The 14,066-nt window shown below is 54.9% G+C and overlaps 1 long non-coding RNA gene across 1 annotated transcript; it reads left to right on the top strand.

The window, feature by feature from the left end:
• The first annotated feature begins 10,136 nt into the window (after positions 1-10,136).
• On the top strand, positions 10,137-13,876 carry LOC144371532 (uncharacterized). Its single transcript, XR_013431483.1, has 3 exons — positions 10,137-10,253; positions 13,515-13,649; positions 13,771-13,876. It is a non-coding gene; the product is annotated as an uncharacterized LOC144371532 (long non-coding RNA).
• The last annotated feature ends 190 nt before the right edge of the window (positions 13,877-14,066 follow it).

Below are 14,066 nucleotides of genomic sequence, written 5' to 3'. Positions count from 1 at the left end.
AAGACAGTGGGACATCTTCCCACCTTGGAGGACAGTGGGACATCTCTCGACTCAGAAGGAGAGTGGGACATCTCCCCACCTAGGAGGTCAATGGGACACGTCCCCAACTTGTAGGACAGTGGTACAACTCTGCACCTAGGAGGACTGTGGGACACCTCCCCACCAAGGAGGACAGTGGGAAACCTCACCACCTAGAAGGACAGTGGGACACGTCCCCAACTAGGAGGACAGTCGGACTCGTCTCCACCTAGAAGGAAAGTGGGCCACCTTCCCACCTATTGGGACAGTGGGACTTGTCCCCAACTAGGAGCACAATGGAACATCTCCCCACCTAGGAGAACAGTAAGACACATCCTCACCTTGGAGGACAGTGGGAAACCTCCCCACCTAGGAGGACAATGGGACATCTCCCCACCTAGAAGGACAGTGGGAAGCCTCTCCACATAGGCAAACAGTGGGACATCTCCCCATCTAGGAGACCAGTGGGACATCTCCCAACCTAGGAAGACAGTAGAACATGTCCCCATCTAGGAGGAATGTGGGACATTTCCCCACCTAGGAAGACAGTCGGACTCGTCTCCACCTAGAAGGACAGTGGGTCACATCTCCACCTAGAAACACAGTGGGACATGTCTCCACCTAGGAGGTCAGTTTGACATCTCCCCACCTAGGAGGAGAGTGGGACACATCCCCACCTAGGAGGACAGTGAAACACCTCTTCACCTAGGAGGACAGTGGGACATCTCTACACCTAGGAGGACAGCAGGACACCTCCCCTACTAGGAGGAGAGTGAGACACCTTTCCACCTAGGAGGATAGTGGGAAACCTCCCCACCTAGAAGGACAGTGGGACACGTCCCCACCTAGGAGGACAGTGGGACACCTCCCCACCTAGGAGGACATTCGGACACCTCCCAACCTAGGAGGAGAATGGGACACCTCCCCACCCAAAAGGTCAATAGGATATCTTCCCATCTAGGAGAACAGTGGGACATATCCACACCTAGGAGGTCAGTGGAACATATCCCCACCTAGGAGGACAGTGAGACATGTCCCCACCTAGGAAGAATGTGGGACATCTCCCCACCTAGGAGGACAGTGGGACACTTCCTCACCCAGGGGGACAGTGGAACACCCCCTCACCTAGGAGGACAGTGGGACACGTCCCCACCTAGGAGGACAGTGCGACACCTCTCCCCATAAATGGACAGTGGGACATCTACCCACCTAGGAGGCCAGTGGGACATCTCTCCATCTAAGAAAACAGTAGGACATGTCTTCACCTAGGAGGAATGTGGGACATCTCCCCACCTAGGAGGACATTGGGACACCTCCCCACCTGGGAGGACAGTGGGACACCTCCCCACCTAAGAGAACACCTAAGAGACACTTTCTCGCCTAGGGGGACAGTTGGACACTTCCTCTCCTAGGAGGAGAGTGGGACACGTCCTCACCTAAGATGACAGTGGGACACCTCTCCACTTAGGAGGACAGTGGGACACCTCCCCACCTAGGAGGACAGTGGGACATGTCTCCACCTAGGAGGTCAGTGAGACATCTCCCCACCTAGGAGAACAGTAGACACGTCTCCACCTAGGAAGACAGTGGGACATTTCCCCACCTAGGAGGACAGTGGGACACCTCTCCACTTAGGAGGACAGTGGGACACGTCCCCACTTAGGAGCACAGTGGGACACGTCCCCACTTAGGAGCACAGTGGGACATGTCTCCACCTAAAAGGTCAGTGTGACATCTCCCCACCTAGGAGGACAGTAAGACACGTCCCCAAGTAGGAGGACAGTGGGACATCTCCCGACCTAGGAGGACATTGAAACATCTCCCCACCCAGGCGGACAGTGGGAAATATCCCCACCTAGGAGATCAGTGGGATACCTCTTCAACTAATAGGACAGTGGGACATCTCCCCACCTAGGAGGACAGCGGGACACCTCCCCACCTAGGAGGAGAGTGAGACACCTCCCCACCTAAGAGGTCAGTGGGACACCTCCCCACGTAGGAGGACAGTGGGACACGTCCACACCTAGGGAGACAGTGGAACACGTTCCCACCTAGGCGGACTGTGGGACACCTCCCCACCTAGGATGACAGTGTTACACCTCCCCACCTAGAAGGACAGAGGGACACCACCCCACCTAGGAGGACATTGAAACACCTTCCCACCTAGGAGGACAGTGTGACATCTTCCCACCTAGGAGGACAGTGGGACATCTCCCCACTTAGGAGGACAGTGGGACATATCTCCACCTAGGAGAAATTTGGAACATCTCCCTACCTAGGAGGACAGTGGGACACCTTTTCACCCAGAGAGACAGTGGAACACCCCCTCACCTAGGAGGACAGTGGGACACGTCCCCACCTAGGAGGACAGTGAGATACGTACCCACCTAGGAGGACAATGGGACACGTCCCCACCTAGGAGGAGAGTGGGACATGTTTCTACCTAGGAGGTCATTGAGACATATCCCCACCTAGGAGGACAGTGGACGCATCTCCACCTAGAAGAACAGTGGGACATTTCCCCACCTAGAAGGACAGTGGGACACCTCTCCACTTAGGAGGACAGTGGGACACGTCCCCACCTAGGAGCACAGTGGGACATGTCTCCACCTAAAAGGTCAGTGTGACATCTCCCCACCTAGGAGGACAGTGAGACACCTCCCCACCTAGGAGGACAGTGGGACATCTTCCCTCCTAGGTGGACAGTGAAACATCTCCCCACCCAGGAGGACAGTGGGACATCTTCCCACCTAGGAGATCAGTGGGATACCTCTTCAACTAATAGGACAGTGGGACATCTCCCCACCTAGGAGGACAGCGGAACACCTCCCCACCTAGGAGGAGAGTGAGACACCTCCCCACCTAAGAGGACAGTGGGACACCTCCCCACGTAGGAGGACAGTGGGACACGTCCCCACCTAGGAGGACATTGGAACACCTTCCCACCTAGGAGGACAGTGTGACATCTCCCCATCTAGGAGGACAGTGGGACATCTCCCCATGTAGGAGGACAGTGGGACATATCCCCACCTAGGAGATCAGTGGGATACCTCTTCAACTAATAGGACAGTGGAACATCTCCCCACCTAGGAGGACAGCGGGACACCGCCCCACCTAGGAGGAGAGTGAGACACCTCGCCACCTAATAGGACAGTGGGACACCTCCCCACGTAGGAGGACAGTGGGACACGTCCCCAGCTAGGAGGACAGTGGGACACGTCCCCACCTAGGAGGACAGAGGGACACCTTCCCACCTAGGAGGACATTGGAACACCTTCCCACCTAGGAGGACAGTGTGACATCTCCCCACCTAGGAGGACAGTGTGACATCTCCCCACCTAGAAGGACAGTGGGACATATCGCCACCTAGGAGGAATGTGGAACATCTCCCCACCTAGAAAGACAGTGGGACACCTTTTCACCCAGAGGGACAGTGGAACACCCCCTCTCCTAGGAAGACAGTGGGACACCTCCCCACCTAGGATGACAGTGGTACACCTCCCCACCTAGGAGGACAGAGGGACACCTTCCCACCTAGTAGGACATTGGAACACCTTCCCACCTAGGAGGACAGTGTGACATCTCCCCACCTAGAAGGACAGTGGGACATATCGCCACCTAGGAGGAATGTGGAACATCTCCCCACCTAGAAAGACAGTGGGACACCTTTTCACCCAGAGGGACAGTGGAACACCCCCTCTCCTAGGAAGACAGTGGGACACGTCCCCACCTAGGAGGACAGTGGGGTACGTCCCCACCTAGGAGGTCAATGGGACACGTCCCCACCTAGGAGGAGAGTGGGACATGTCTCCACCTAGGAGGTCAGTGAGACATCTTCCTTCCTAGGAGGACAGTGGACACGTCTCCACCTAGGAGGACAATGGGACATTTCCACACCTAGAAGGACAGTGGACACCTCTCCACTTAGGAGGACAGTGGGACACATCCCCACCTAGGAGAACAGTGGGACATGTCTCCACCTAAAATGTCAGTGTGACATCTCCCCACCTAGGAGGACAGTGGGACATCTTCCCTCCTAGGTGGACAGTGAAACATCTCCCCACCCAGGAGGACAGTGGGACATCTTCCCACTTAGGAAATCAGTGGGATACGTCTTCAACTAAAGGACAATGGGACATCTCCCCACCTAGGAAGACAGCGGGACACCTCCCCACCTAGGAGGAGAGTGAGACACCTTCCCACCTAAGAGGACAGTGGGACACCTCCCCACGTAGGAGGACAGTGGGACACGTCCCCACGTAGGGGGACAGTGGGACACGTCCCCACTTAGGAGGACCCTGAGACACCTCCCCACCTAGAAGGACAGTGTTACATCTCCCCACCTAGGAGGACAGAGGGACACCTCCCCACCTAGGAGGACATTGGAACAACTTCCCACCTAGGAGGACAGTGGGACATGTCCCTACCTAGGAGGAATGTGGGATATCTCCCCACCTAGGAGGACAGTGGGACATGTCTCCACCTAGGAGGAGAGTGGGACATCTCCCCACCTTGGAGGACAGTGGGACAATCTCCCCACTCAGGACAGTGGGACATCTCTTCACCTTGGAGGTCAGTGGGACACCTCCCCACCTAGGAGGACAGTGGGACACCTCCCCACCTAGGAGGACACTGGGACACCTTTCCACCTAGGAAGACAGTGGGACACCTTTTCTCCTAGGTCCCACGTCCTCACCTAGGAGGTCCATGAACCCCTTCCCCACCTATTAGGAGAGTGGGAAACGTCCCCACCAAGAGGACAGTGGGACACCTCCTCACTTAGGAGGACAGAGGGACATCTCCCCTCCTAGGAGGTCTGTGGACATCTCCCTACTTAGGATGACAGTGGGACATGTCCCCACCTAAAAGGAATGTGGGACATCTCCCCATCTATGAGGTCAGTGGGACACCTCCTCACCTATAAGAACATTGGGACATGTCTCCACCTAGGAGGTCACTGTGACATCTTCCCACCTAGGTGGACAGTTGGACATCTCTTCACCTAGGAGGACAGTGAGATATCTCCTTACCTTGGAGGACAGTGGGACATCTCTTCACCTCTGAGGTCAGTGGGACACCCCCCCCACCTAGGAGGACAGTGGGACACCTCCCCACCTAGGATGACAGTGGGACATGTTCCCACCTAGGAGGACAGTGGGACACATGGATTCCACTTCAGTAGATCTTCGTGGGTGCCCTGGAATGTTCCATGTGGTTCTAGAATCCACATTCCACCCAAGTTTCTTGAATCTCCTGACTTTGGTCTTTTCTCAGATCCTTGCCCAGTGGACTAATGGGAGCCCCTGGGGAGTGTGTGGAGAATCGTGCTGATCTCAGCCCGAGGATTGGGAGAAGTGACCCAGGAGGAGGGACACCTCCCCACCTATTCGGACAGTGGGACACCTCTTCACCTAGGAGGACAGTGGGTCATCTCCCTACCTAGGATGACAGTGGGACATCTCCCCACTTGGGAGGACAATGGGACACCTCCCCACCTAGGAAGACAGTGGGACATCTTCCCACATAGGAGGACAGTGGGACACCTCCCGACCTAGGAGGACAAGAGGGCACGTCCCCACCTAGGAGTACCGTGGGTCACCTCCCCACCTAGTATAACAGTGGGACATCTCCCCACCTATAGGGACAGTGGAACACCTCTTCACCTAGGTGGAAAGTGGGACACCTCCCCACCTAGAAGAACAGTGGGACACCTCTCCACCTAGGAGGACAGTGGGACACCTCCCCACCTAGGAGGACAGTGGAACACCTCCCCACCAGGAGAATAGTGGAACACCTCCCCATCTAGGAGGACAGTGGGACACGTCCTCAACTACAAGGACAGTGGGACTCCTCCCCACCTAGGAGGACAGTGGGACACCTCCCCACCTAGGAGAACAGTGGAACATCTCCCCACCTAGGAGGACAGTGGAACAACTCCCCACCTAGGTGGACAGTGGGACACCTTTCCACCTAGGAGGACAGTGGGACACCTCCCCACCTAGGAGGACAGTGGACATGTTCCCACCTAGGATTACAGTGGGACACCTCCCCACCTAGGAGGACTGTGCGACACCTCCCCACCTTGGAGGGCAGTGGGACACATGCCCACCTAGGAGGACAATGGGACACCTCCCGCCCTAGGAGGATACTGGGACACTTCCCCACCTAGAAGGGCAGTGGGATACCTTTCTAGGTAGGAGGACAGTGGGACACCTCCCCACCTAGGAGTACAGTGGTACATCTCCTCACCTAGGAGGACAGTGGGTCACCTCCCGACCTAGTAAGACAGTGGGACCCCTTTCCACCTAGGAGGACAGTGGGACACCTCCTCACCTAGGAGGATAGTGCTGGTCCCTCCCATGGATTCCACTTCAGTAGATCTTTGTGGGTGCCCAGGAATGTTCCAAGTGGTTCTAGAATCCACATTCCACCCAAGTTTCTTGAATCTCCTGACTTTGGTCTTTTCTTAGATCCTTGCCCAGTGGACTAATGGGAGCCCCTAGGGAGTGTGTGGAGAATCGTGCTGATCTCAGCCCGAGGATTGGGAGAAGTGACCCAGGAGGAGTGACACACCTGTATTCCTTTGACCCACAGAACTCTGTGTTTGCTGAACAAACAGCGCTTGTGACTTCTGAACCTGCCTGTGGGCGTCGACCAGCTCCTGAAAGTTGACGCTCCACTGAGGGCCCGCCTGGGTCTTGAAGTTAGAGTCCTGACTGTGGAATGAGCTTTTGTGGAGAGCTCTGAAATCACCAACACTGGGTGTGTTTCACTCACCCTGACAGTGACCATGGGGTTGGTGTCTCCCCGTGAGAGGGGACCGAGGTGGTGGAGACCCTGGGCTTCTGGGAGCACACAGGGTGTTTGGGTCCAAAATCTGCTGGCTCTGGGCTCCATCCCACCTCTGAGACAGGGCAGCACTGCAAGTTGAGTGGCACCCTTTTGCAAGAATTTATTTCTTGACTCTGTAGTGCGTCCACAAGACCCAAATTCAGAACTTGCAGTGAGAGTAGCATCCCAGAGCTCTGTGTTATGGTCCCCACCTACTGGCCTCTTAGCCACAGTGTAAAGTTTCACTCACACCAGCACACAGCTTCTGCTCTGAAACCTAGAGTTGCCCTCTGCCCTCCCATTCCACTCCAGGATGCCCTGTTCCTGTCTGTGTGTGTGTGTGTGTGTGTGTGTGTGTGTGTGTGTGTGTGTGTATTTCCAGTGTCTTGTGGTAAGAAGGTGCTACAGTGAGTGGCAGGTGGCATCATGCCGTGTGGCAAGGCTTCGGGAAGCAGACTGCTATCTTGGAAGGCTGGGGCCATGGTTTTGAGAGACTTTGGTGGTGGCCTTCCTGAGCTGCGGCCAGTTCTCCTTTCTACCAGGCTCACGTACGCTGTGTTTCTGCAGCCTGCTGTGGCCACATGACGCTCTGGGCAGGCTGTCCTGACTCCAGGCCCTGCCACAGCGCAGTAGGTGCTCTGCATACCCTTCTGCCTCGGGAAGCTTCTATGCCTCTGTTGCTGCACCTCTCTGAGGTGACACTGTTAGACGTAGATGTCACCTCTGTCCTGCAGGTGAGAAAGTGATGTCCGAGGGAGGACACCCAGAGCCTGAGGGCCACAGATTGGCCAGGATCTGATGTCTCCAGTCCTCCCGGGGCAGACGGGGCAGAGGTGCAGGTACCTCCTCTCACCTGCCACGCAGGGCTGTGCGCATCCTCTGGAGGCAGCTGGGGGCAGCTGCGAAGGTCCTCCGGGCACCTCTCCTCCAGGTGCAGTCTGTCTTTCCACCACCGGAAAAGTGTTCAGAGGAGTGCCGAGCGCTTCAGTTCTCCTCACTTGACATTCCACGGAAGAGAATCTGGAGTGGGTTTCCTTTTCCCTGGCGAGGGTGTCCTTCCTGCAGGAGGAGGTGCCTGAGCGGTCCCGCCCACGGCAGGGATTGGGGAATTGTGGTGGGAGCCTGTGTCTGGCTCCATCTCCCCTCTGGAGGTCTCACCATAGACACGTGATCTCCTGGTTCCGCTGCCTCCGTCTGCTTCTGTCTACTCCAGTGAGGGCAGCTCTGGGCAGTCGTACCTGGACTGTTGGGTGGGTGGGTCAGGAGTGTGCTTCCGCTTGGCGGGGACCCAGCTCTGCCGTTTATTAGCTGGGTGGACTCAGGCAAATCTCTGAGTCTGCCTGAGCCCCAGTTTCCTCACCACAGAGGGGGATTCCTGGCACCACCCCTACCAAGTGGCTGACAGAGGCTGGAACTTGCTGGCGTTTTGTGACCGCTTCGTGGAGGCCCCAGCTTGGCCTACCCGAGAGATCTCCTTCACCCCCCATCTCAGCAGGCCGAGCTTGCTCATCAAACCCTGGAGAGTTCCTAAGTCCTTGCAACTGAAAACAATTAAGATTCACAGACACTTTAATTTTGGCATGATTTTTTTGTTGTTGTTGTTTTTGCTAATATATGAACTATTTGAGCCAGCAACACAAGAATTGAAAGCATTTCCACAGAGAGCTGGCTGCAGAGCTAGACTGTGTGTGCCATCAGTGTGCAGAGAGCTGGGAAGGGCGGCCACCCTTCTCAGTCAGCCCCTCCTGCCCTTCCCGACCAGCAGCATGACCCAGGCACTGGCCTCCAGGAAGCACCTTGGTCCTGGATCTGATGCTTCTACCTCCCCACTACTTGGAGCCAGCTGTGGATGCCAGCTTCCCTGACTGCCCAGCAGGCAGGACGCTGGCCCAGGACAGGAGCCTGTGGCCTGCTGCACACTGCTGTCCTCTCCTGACCTCACCAATGCTGGCCTTGACTGTTCCCATTACTGCAGTGGGTGGCAGTCTCTTTTATCTTGGGAAATCCTCCTGGCTCTTGATGGCATTTTGAAAGTGTTTGTGGCATTAGCAGGTTTGTGCAGAGACAGTCCTGAGGTCTGTCTTCCCACGGCTCGCCTCTTTCTAGTAGGAGTGAAGACAGTGAAGCTCCCATGCCCACTCTAGTGCCCCTGCACGTCGTATGTGTGGGTAGGTTTCTGCATCTCATTCCATGGCATCCTTGGAACCTGGGGGGCGGGGAGGCTTGGGCAGCAACTGGTGGTCCAGTATCTGGGGTTCCCTGCCTTGCTCTGGCACTATCTCCCCGCCACTAGCTGTGATACCTTGGAGCACAGAAGGTCATCTCTGAGCCTCTATCTCTTTATCTGTGAATGGGTGCCTGAGCTGCCCACTTCCTGGGTTGGATTCGGCATACATGGATGAGCACCTGCAAAATGCCACTCACTACCTGCCGCCACTCAGCATCACACTGAGCTTGTACGTGGGCCTCAGATCCAGGAGTCGCAGTCCGAGGTGGACATTCCCAGCTAGGCAAAGCCTGTGAGCTCCTCTGAGCCCAAGTCTCTTCTGACAGTGTAACTCAAAGGCAGGCCACCTCAGTTCCCAATGTCACAGCTTCTCACTTCAGACCACGGCTTCTTGCCTGCAGCCACCACCTACCTGAGCTGCTCCCTCCTTTCCCTCTGTCTCCAAGCAGGCCTGGACCCACTAACCAGCACTGCTGACCACTCTTCAGAGCAGGCACTGGGGAGCACTGGGGTCTGCCTTCTCTAGTGCAGAAAGGGAAAGTCACTCTTGGCACCCAGGTGTCCTGCCCAGAGCTGGCTCCTGAAGGGACTTGCAAGTGACCTGCTGGCTCAGCTGGCAATGAACTTTCTGGGGTTCCTTGGGAGAGTGGGGGGATTACTGTATTTTCCTACAGGGAAATGGGCTGGGGGCGGGGCATCCCACCTTCCTGTGGGCTCAGGTGGCCATTGCAGCTGCAGGGGTGCTGGGGAGCTGCCTGTGTGTGGGCTCCTGGGGTCATGGTGAGGTGAGGCAGGGGCAGCAGACTGTCCTTGGGTCCTGGGGTGGTTGGGGGAACCTGACTCACTATCTTTTCTTGCAGAGCTTATGACCACGATGGTGTCTCCAGCCAGCTCAGAAGCTCAGGTACTGAAAACAATTTTAAAGACGACTTGATCCTGTGAGAGTGAACCTGCGTTGCGTAATGGACACTCTGACCGTATTAAGTCCTGTAGCTGTTCGTCAAGGCAGCCCTCCAACCAGCACTCCGCCAGGTGACCCTCACAAGCCTGTGTTCTTTCAGGTTCCTGTCCTGTGAGTGTCCAATCCCAGCCGGATCTCAGCTCCCCCCAGCTCAGCAGCCTGAGCTCAGCAGACAGACTTGAGGCTTCTGCACCAGACGCCAGGCACCTGTGGTTGGTGAGTGATGGTCTTGTGGGGACCTCTTGAGTGAATCTTTATGATGTCTGAACACCAGCTGGTGATAGGGAGACCCAGGCTCCATTCCTGGGGTCTGGCTGGGTCTGGACTTATCCCCGAAGCCTCGGGTTGTGCTGCTGGTGCTGTCTGGGACATTGGTCTTTGCTGCCCCCTGCTGGGGCACATTGGCACTGTGACCCCAAGGAGTGTGTGAGTTGAGGCAGCTGTGAGCCCTGAAGGCTGCTTCCTGGGTCTTCTGCGTAACCTACATGCTGAGAGATGAGACCCTAACCTGGCCAACATTTCCCTGGTCTATCAGCAGAGACCATGTCTGATGCAGGGTGGTGCAGAGATTCTGCCTACCCCTGTTCTGAGGCCCCTGCCCCAGACCTGTCAACATATGATTCTATCAAGCGAGGTGACAGAAATGAATGAAGCTTCAGAGGCACTCAGGCAGGTGGAGGGGTGCTGGGTGTGGTGGGCAGCAAGACACCCCTCTGAGAATAGGTGTGGAAATGCTTTGAAAAGTGTTCTGTGTGAAAGGAAGGCAGTGCTGTTGATTTTAACTGGACGGTGACCCTTGTCCCTTCAGGGTTAGTTACTGTTCCTGCATTAACATTCCTTCTCAAGCTGCACAGGCCCGTAACCCCAGCCATGGGAGGCTGAGACAGGAGGATTGCAAGTCACAGCCAGTCTTAGCAACTTAGTGAGACCCTGTCTCAAAATAAAAAGTAAAAAGGGCTGGGAATGTGATTCCCTCAACTAGGGAGGCTAAGAGCGTTGGGTTCAATTCCTGGTACCAAAATTTTTAAAAATAAACAAACAAATAAATCAATAAACAGGTAGGTGTGACTTAGCATGTGCAAGGCCCTGGGTTCGATCTCTAGTACCCTACTCCCCAAACAGTTATCCCCATTTGGCTTTTTAAAAATTAACATTTAGGTGCTGGGGTTGTGGCTCAGTGGTAGAGTACTTGTCTAGCACACATAAAGCACTGGGTTTGATCCTCAGTACCACAGAAAAATGAAATAAAGATTGTTTGTCTACCTACAACTAAAAAATGGATATTTAAAAAAAATTATGTGCTGGGTTGTGGCTCAGCGGTAGAGAGCTTGTCTAGCACATGTGAGGCCCTGGGTTCAATCCTCAGCACCACATAAAAACAAATAAACAAAATAAATGTATAAAAAATTAACATTTATTGTCAAGTGTGAGGGCTACACCTGTAATCCCAGGTGAGGCAGGAGGATCACAGTTCAAGGCCAGCCTAGATAAAGTGCACATACCTATAATCCCATCAACTCAGAAGGCTGAGACAAGAGGGTAACAATTTCAAGGCCAGCCTCAGCAATTTAGTGAGGCCATAAGCTTCTTAGCAAGACCTTGTCTCAAACTAAAACATAAAAAGAGCTGGGGATGTGACTCAGTGGTTAAGCATATCTGGTTTCAAGTCCATATACATATATCTAATATATATATATATATATATATATATATATATATATATATATATATAATTAAAAAAAGGCACAGTAGTGCATACCTGTAATCCCAGCAACTAGGGAGGCTGAGACAGGAGGATTGTGAGCTCAAAGCCATCCTCAGCAATGGTGAGGCACTAAGCAACTCAGTGAGACCCTGTCTCTAAATAAAATACAAAATAGGGCTGGGGATGTGGCTCAGTGGTCCAGTGCCCCTGAATTCAATCCCTGGTATCCCCACCAAAAGTAAAAATAAAAATTAAAAAAAGTGCTAAAATGTAGTTCAGTGGTAGAGCGTTCCTGGGTTCAATCCCTAGTACGCCCCCCCCTCCAAAAAAAAAAAATCAATATTTGTTATTCCTTAAAGCTTCTGAATGTCATATCCTGAAGCAGCCCAGCAGGGCCCTGGCTGTGTCTTCCAAGCTTGCAGTTGGGTTATCAGCAGGGGCTGCAGTGTCATTTGAAGGCTGTCTGGGGGCTGCAGGAGCTGCTGCCCAGACAGCTTCTCTCATGCTAGGGGTATGCCACTCAGAGCCTTGGGGACCACTGAACATCCTCACCACATGGTGGCTGCGTCCCCCAAGCAAGTGGACCAGGAGAGGGCCAGGTGAAAGCTGCAGTGTATTTGACAATCAGGTCTCAGCCATGCTTCCACTATTAATTGCACATGAGTCACCAGATCCAGCCTGTTCCCAAGGGGAGAAGAATTGAGAAACACTTCTTGGTCCAGGAATCAGAGACATGTTTTAAAATTCAGCTTTAACATTCTGGAACTGCTTCTCAAAAGTTTGACTATCAAAATCAGAGCTGGTGGCTGCCAGGCTTGCTCTGGCACACACGGTGCCTCCCCTGCCTGCAGGCCATGGTTGACCTGAAGCAGAACTCCTGGCCATGGCAATGGGCACAGAGCCTGGACCCAAAGCCAGAGGCTCTAGGCCAAGTGGAGAGGAAAGCAGGGTCCAGATCCCCTCCCCTGCCACGAAGCCCCATACGGACGACCTGCTGAAGACCCAGACAGGACGCCCTCCCAGCTCTGTCTCTGGCACTCACAGGTTGGGCCCTGGGAACACAGCTGGCCTTTTGAGCTCTGTGTGCCCAGCACCGGGCTATGGGCTTTATATATGTTACCTCAAAGGAGCTGAAATCCACCCCATGGACAGAGGAGTGAAGCTCAGTGAGGTCCACAACGAGTTCCATGCTGAGCACTGGGAGGTAGCACCAGGCTGACTCTGTGCCATGCTGGATGGACAGGGCACCTACTGCGTGGTCAGTGGAGAGGAAAGAGAGCTCAGTTTGAAGACTTCCAAGGGGAGGAAGATTTGAAATGGACTCTGGCAGTCTTTTGGGGGGAGGGGGGTACCTGGGGTTTAATTCAGGGGCACTGGACCACTGAGTCACATTCTCAGCCCTATTTTGTATTTTATTTAGAGATAGGGCTGAGTTGTTTAGCGCCTCTCTCTGCCTGAGGCTGGCTTTGAACTTGCAATCCTCCTGCCCCAAGTTTCTGGGATGATAGGCATGCACCACAGCCTGTCCTCTGGTGGTGTGGATAAGCCCAGGGTGTGTGTTTTCAGGCAACTAGGGAGCTGGGGAGCATGGGCAGCCAAGGGTGGGGACCGGGAGCTGGAGAGCCAGCAGGGGAGTTTTGCTGCAGCAAAGCATCCTCAGAGAAGGTGGGAGCTGTCTGACTTCAGAAAGCCACAGAGTGCTTGGTTCCAGGGAAGGGATGCAGCTGGTGGGGCCCTGCTCTTGGGCTGCGTGAGCAGGACCCTCTGTGCAGGAGTTCCACCACCCCGTGGAGAGCCTGGCCCTGACTGTGGAGGAGGTGGTGGGTGTGCGTCACGTGCTGGTGAAGGCCGAGATGGAGAAGTTCGCCCAGGACTAGGAGCTCTTCAGCAGCCTGAAGAGGGGGAAGGTAAGGCCTGGGGACAGCTAAAGGTGGATCTCTCCTGATGGGAGGTCAGGGGCAGGCCAGTGTGGGCAGGACCATGGTTGGCCGTGAACACAGCTGAGCCCCAGCATGCCTTCCCTCACAGATCTGCTGCTGCTGCCGAGCCAAGTTCCCACTCTTCTCCTGGCCGCCCACCTGTCTCTTCTGCAAGAGGTGAGCCTTCAGTGCACCTGGCTACCAATTAACAAGGAGGAAGAGGAGTGGGCTTGCGTTGGGCAACCCACGTGATGGTGGGATGTTCTGTCACCTGCCGTGGCTGTTGAGTCCTTGAGCTTTGTCAGTGCCATTGAGGAGGTTTCTTTCCTTTGCATCTGTTAGGGGTGGATTTGTGGGACTCAGCCTCCCCCCATGGATTCCCACAGTGGGCTTCCTGGGCAGAGC

This window comes from Ictidomys tridecemlineatus, chromosome 16 (assembly GCF_052094955.1).
Source record: "Ictidomys tridecemlineatus isolate mIctTri1 chromosome 16, mIctTri1.hap1, whole genome shotgun sequence".
Lineage (NCBI taxonomy): Eukaryota > Metazoa > Chordata > Mammalia > Rodentia > Sciuridae > Ictidomys > Ictidomys tridecemlineatus.
The sequence above is the reverse complement of the archived record's forward strand: the minus strand, read 5'-3'. Positions and strand labels throughout refer to the sequence as shown.